General features: G+C 55.3%; 1 long non-coding RNA gene across 1 annotated transcript; it reads right to left on the bottom strand.

The window, feature by feature from the left end:
- Positions 1–1121: 1121 nt before the first annotated feature.
- Positions 1122–5629, bottom strand: LOC105880369 (uncharacterized). Its single transcript, XR_012922936.1, has 5 exons — positions 5456–5629; positions 4444–4690; positions 3991–4280; positions 3613–3730; positions 1122–1325 (listed from the first exon to the last, which is right to left on the bottom strand). It is a non-coding gene; the product is annotated as an uncharacterized LOC105880369 (long non-coding RNA).
- Between the last annotated feature and the right edge of the window lie 645 nt (positions 5630–6274).

Here is a 6274-nt window from a genome sequence, read left to right as displayed (position 1 = left end):
TGGTGGTAGAGAGGGGTGAAGAACTCGGCCATTAATCCAACCAACTACACACTCTGTCTCATCTTTTTCAGAAAAAGAAGGAACAAATAAATTTGGAGCACCCACTGTGGGGCCAGGACTCAGGTCAGCTTCAATAAACACTACGAATCAGGTAATTTCTCTCCACCTTATAGGTGAAGAGACACAGGTGAGTATCCCATCAATTAGCTTTTGCTACATAGCAAGGCACTCCCAACAGTGTCGAAGGCCACCATTTCCTTTTTGGGGGTGGGGACAGACAGGGTGGCATTATCATAGCTCACTGCAACCTCAAACTCCTGGGCTCAAGCGATCCTCCTGCCTCAGCCTCCCGAGTAGCTGGGACTACAGGTGTGTGTCACCACACGGGGGGGGGGGGCCTCCAGGCCACCATTTCTTTAGCTCACAATGCCATATGTCAGCGGTTTAGACTGGGCTCCGATGGCTTCTCTTTTGCTGATCTCCGCAAGGCACTGTGTGCCCCTGGCCAGCTGGCAGGTCAACTGGAGGCTGACCGGCCTGACACGGCCTCACCCGCCTGTGTGGCAGCTGGACGGCCGTGGCTGGCACGTGTGCTCTCCGGTCCCGGCACACAGCCTGGGTTTCAAGGACAGCGAGAGAGTGAGCCCCAGTGAACACGCACTTTTTAAGCGGTTGCTGGCTTGTTGCTAATGTCCCAGGAGCCGAAGCAAGACACAGGCCAGTGCCAAGCCAGTGTGGGAGGGGACCATGCAAGGGGGCAGAAAGAGGAAGTCAAATAAATTACGGCCATTTCTGTAATCTGCACAAGCACCTTGCTCGGGGCACACAATAAACGCGCGGCAGAGCTCCCTCTTTGATGCTCCGTGCCGCGGCGAGCACAGCCTCACATGTCCCTAACGTGTTCCAGACATGCCCATCACTTCCCACAGGGCCATGTCAACCGCCTGGTCCTCATCAGCCTTTCTGTTCAGACCAATGCCAAGAGCCTGATGTCTCGGGAGTTACATAAAAATTAATACACAAATGTATTTGCACAACCTTCGGAAAACCAACGTGAATGTCTTACAAGCAAAACTGACTTTCAGAGAAAGAAATCTTGCCGATGTGATTCTAGATGAATGCTCAGAAAGCACTTTAATAAACTGAGGCAGAGGATTCCACCGGCCTCCGCCCTCCTGCCCCGACAGCGCGTCTCTTGTCAGGCTATTGCCGGCCGTGGTTTCCAGAGAAGTGGCACGGCGTCACTCAGGGCGCCCAGAGCCTAGTGAGCGAGCTTTTACTCCGGAGCTGCATCCAAATGAATCCACCCGTCTTGCACCAGATATCTGGAAAAGGGCAAAATCATTTTCCAAATTGGAGGGGATGGTGGGGGGTGATGTGTTCAGTGTTACTGCAATTAGTCACGCTTCGGAATATCCTGGGGAAAGTCTACTCTCGAGTTATTATTGACATAGCGAAGTGGAGGAGGTTAAAAGGGAGTCTGCAGGCACCATTAATTAACCTCTCCATTATTTTTATTTCCCTGTGCGTTTTCCTGACGGACAGAAGATCGCAGGGTCAGACCCTGTTAGAGTCGCAGAGCCCAAGCCTCCCGCTTCCCAGAGGCAGGAGAGACGGCTGTAGACCTCACGACCGCAGCGGGCTTTCGGGTGGGCACAGATCCTGGGGCCACAGCATTTGGGAGGCAGGTCTGTCCTCCACGTCCTAATCGTCCTTGAAAGGCTGCTCATGTGTTGTCAGTTCTCCTCCAGGGAGCCTTCCTGGATGATGAACTTCTCCCTCTTTTGTAACCCTCAGCCTTCCCTGGTGCCTCCTTGTAGCGGATTCTGGGGACTGTGCCCAGATCCCCTCTGTAGGACCAAAGCACGCACCCCCTAGCTGTTCCACCTGCGGCCCTCGCTGGCGATTGCCTTCAGCCCCAGTGAACAGCCTTACCCAGGGTTGCGCCCCTCCGGGGCAGTCTGTGGCCAGTGACAGCTGAAGCAGGCAGACAAAGCTCGGCCCATTTCCCTCCGTCCCGGGACAAGGCTAAAGGGCACCCCTGGCCTCATAGCTCCCATGGGCTCAGCCGGGGCCCCCGTTACACCTGCGTCGTGGATGCTCTTCTCCTTCCGCCCGGTCCTCCCTGCCTTCTGCGTCCACCCCCAGACGCCTTCGGCACGCACGCCCCATGCAGAGTCTATTCCAGGGAATTCGACCCGGGACTCTCCTTCGTGGCATCCCAGGTCTTATTTTATGTTTGCTAACGGGGTGCTCTGATGCCAAACTCACCTGGATGTATGGACATACGCTTAAATCTTGATGGCTAAAAATGAGGGAAACTGCAGTTTTAATGTTACGCACAGTTTCCTCCTTAGCGCTAACCTTGTCCCTGGGGAGAGACTGAATGTCTGTCTGCTTGAGGGTGGGAAGGACATTTCAATGTCCTCGGGGCCATGCAAAGTAGAGCTCCAAGTCCACACTGGGATGGAGGGGTTGAGGCCACAGTGTGATCAACTGAGCACCGTGTCCCGACACACAAGGCTGTCTTCCATCTCAGCCAAGACCATGACTCGGCTGACGGGAATCCAGCTGTGGGGGAGAGGTGGGCCTCCCTCCCCTGAGCTGAATGGACTCTGGGCTGGAAGACTGATGAGAGCTGTCCCCCTCACTCCTAGAGAGGGCTGGCCCTGTCGAGAGTGGCATTCTGGGATGGACACCTAGGGAGAGAGAATGCCAAACAGGGTCCCTGGGAAGGCATGGCTGGTAGACGCCAGGCCTGGGTTCCAGAAGAGATTTAGAAACTGTCCTCGCCTGCACTGCAGTCCCCCCTACCCTGCCAGCCTCCAAGGTCCTCCCCATGACCTAGTAGTCTCTGTTCAACTTTGCAGAACTAAGTTAACATGCCTGTGTCCACATTTGGATGGATAAGGAGACCTCTGGTGGCCCAGACAATGAGGGTGACATAAGGGACTGGACACATGTGGCCAAGGTGACAAATTCCGATTCAGCCGGATTCATGGAACGAATGCCTCCTCAGAGATGCTCAGAAACTCTTGGAGTGGGAGCGGGGGTTTGACAAAAACAGGTGTCCTGAGTTGCAGGATAGCCCGGGACTTGTTGGCTGGGGCTGGGTGTTGAGGGACACGTGCATCCTGCAACACTTGGGTCTATTGGACTTGGGTGCATTGGGCTGTTTCCTTGAGAGCAGGGAGCATGCCTCGTTCCTTTCTTGGGTCGGAAGGGTGTGGGGACCTCAGTCCTACAACCACAAGGAACTAAATTCTGCAACAACCTGAATGAACTTGGAAGCAGATTCTTCCCCGGGGCCTCTAGATATAAGCCCAGCTGGTGGACACCTTGAGTTCAGTCTTGTGAGACCCTGAGCAGAACCAGGCAAGCCCTGTGGACTTCTGACCTATAGAACTGTGAGATAATAAATGGGTGTTGTTTTAAGCCACGGCATCTGTGGAAATTCGTTACCCAGGAATAGAAGGCGGATACAGTCTCCTTTGAAAGCACTTTGCAGCATGAAGAGTGGACTGGGGTTGAATTCCGGTTGTAATTCTCATGGGCCGTACAACCTCCGAGGCTCAGTATTCTCATCCACAAAGTGACGGGTAGAAGACCTACCTGTCAGGAGTGTCCCAGTTCCTGCAGTCAGAGGACTTGGCGTTGAAGGGTTCCATTTCTCACAAACTGGCTCTTCCTGGGAGAGTCACTTGACCACTCTGCACCTCAGTGGTCCTCTCTGTGAAATGGGTACATTATTGTTCATTGTAGTGTTGCTCTAAAGATTGTATCAAAGGAGATGACAGATGTAGGGCATGACACCAACGTTTGCTATTTACACCATCAGCCTGAGCCCAAACCACAGACATCATATGCCCAAAAACAGGCCATAACGGGCCCTCTTCTGCGAGTCTATCATCAAGCACCACCATTTTTGTGTCGTTTAGGACCCTCTGATTAAGAAATTTACTGAACGTTTAAGGGAAATTGCCTAAATACCTTGTTATCCTTTTGAGTAGCCGAGTATCTTGATGCAGTATTTTAGTTGCTCAAAAAATAAGACACTGTGACAGCTCAGAGCAAGTCCTAGGCTTTGAGCCTCTCTCAGGAGCGTGCACAGGGGGCTTTGTTTTTTGTCAGGAAAGAACCTTCTCCAAAGAGCCCCATCATCAGAAACGTTTTTGCCGCAAGAGACCGTCCAATCAGAAACTGTGCTGGCATTCACGTTTCCACTCAGGTGCCTCCTGCCCTGTCCCGCAAGGAAAGCTCCCAGCGAAGATCTAGGTGGGCTGTGAATTAGGGCGAGGCGGTGACTCACTCTGCATGAGGGGCCGTGTGGCCGGCTGAGTGGGCCACTCTGGATCTAAGCGTCCCCCACGCGTGGCGCCACGTCTCGGCGCCAGTGCCCCTGCGGTGGTTCCTGGGTGCCCCAATCACAGCCCCCCGTCTTACCTAATAGATTTCTGACGTTTCCCACCGAGCATTTTATCTCAAATGACAGTTATTTCTATTAGTGGGTGGGCCCCGTCAGTTTCCTGACCCCGGCCGGGAAGGGTGTCTTCCTGTTCAAACGGCAGCCATCATCTCTGTGAAGCCATGCGTGTGAGCGAGGCGGCCGGTGCGCGGCACCTCGCACGGGCTGTCACTCACGCTGACATCTCCATGTCGGGGCATTTTCTCAAAGTTTTCTCCACGTGACCTGCAAGTTAAAGATCAGGGGGCCGCCTTCCTCCCAGCCGCCCGCGTGCCAATCATCCTTACCTGAAAATGAAAGTTACAAATGAGCCTCGCTGCTGTTTATCCTCTCCTGCCCGCCGTCTCCTTCCTGTCAATCTCGGCTGTCATTACGGAGACGCAGAGGCTCCCCCCCCCAGGTCACAGAGGAGCTGCTCCGTCCCTCCACTGCTTGTCTCCCTCTCGTGATGTTTTATAAAATCATCACGCTCTCCTCCCTTGCCTACTGATAGAAGAGGGAAACTCTTTTCCTCTCCTTCCTTCCCTCTGTTCCCTTTCTTTTCTTCCTCCCTCCCTTCCTACTGTCCATCTTCTGTGTCCATCTCTCCCCCCCTCCTCTTTTCCTCCCTTCCCTCTCTCCTGTGCCCTCCCTTTCTCTTTCCTTTCCACCCCTCATCCTTCCCCTGTTTTCTTCATCCCTCCCTCTTCTATTCTTCCTGTTCTCTGATGTCTTTGCAGGAGGAAGTCAAGAGACCGCCTGCTCCTGCCCACCCAGCTCCTTTCTCTAGACCCGCCAGCCGCCAGCCCCTGGTCCCCAACTCCCCGCCCAGGCCTCCTGCCCGGCGCCAGGCTGAACCGAGGGGCCCCCCTGACACCTGCTTTCCACCCCGACTGAGCCACCCTCTTCTGGCCGACTCTTCGTTGCCCCATTGAGGCTTTGATTCTCCCCTCTGACCAGCGTCCCTCTCCGCCTGGGGGCCTGGGCTTGCCCTCACTGTCCCCGGCTCACCTGATGGGATGCTACCTGAGTGAGCGCCTCGTTCGGTCACCCAGCCAGTGTTCCCCGAGCACCTGCTGCATGCCGGGCTCTGCAGAGGCACGGGGCAGTCCGGGCTTAACGGGACAGTCGCAGACCCTGCTCGCAGGCAACCACAAGCCTCCCAGGGGAGAGACACTAAGCAAATCCCCACTGATACTTGTGTAATCACAGTTGTGATGCGTGTCACAAAGGAGGAGTCTGTCATCAATCAACATGTGTCCTTGCCTGCCCTGCTCCCCAGGGGGCTCCCTCCTTGGAAACTGCATTCTGGGTTTAAGACCCCCATCCTGGAGGATCAGTCGCTGGCCCCGGGGTGCGGAGGCATCTTCAGGACGCAGAGCCAGAGGCCAGCAAAGGGACCAGGAAAAGACTCACTGTGCCGTGTGGCCCTTCCCCCCTACACCCCCCTCGGGGGAGCGCGGGCCTGCTTACCCGCCGCGTCTGAAGTGTTCTGTGCAGTCTCAAGCGTGCCCTCAAGTGTTTTGTTCTGGCGCGAGGCGTGAGCGCCCCCCCCACGCCGGGCGCTGCCTGCAGCACTCGCTCGTTGCCATTTGCACCGCACAGGGCGAGGCCTGAGCACTGAGCTGTGGGAGCCCACAGGTGCCTGTACAACGCCAGAAACGAGAGAAAAGGCGGGAGTCTTAAAAAAGCACAGAAGTGGTGGAGAGAGGGAAGAAACTCATCTATGGCGTTCATCAGCCTCGGCCTCCGCGTGTGCAACGTGGGGGTGAGGATGGTATAAAGGCGTTTGTAAAGCACTGCGCACGGCAACGCCAGCCTCCTTTTCCT

This window comes from Microcebus murinus, chromosome 14 (genome assembly GCF_040939455.1).
Source record: "Microcebus murinus isolate Inina chromosome 14, M.murinus_Inina_mat1.0, whole genome shotgun sequence".
NCBI lineage: Eukaryota > Metazoa > Chordata > Mammalia > Primates > Cheirogaleidae > Microcebus > Microcebus murinus.
Note: the sequence above shows the minus strand (reverse complement) of the source record. Positions and strands in the feature narration are given on the sequence as shown.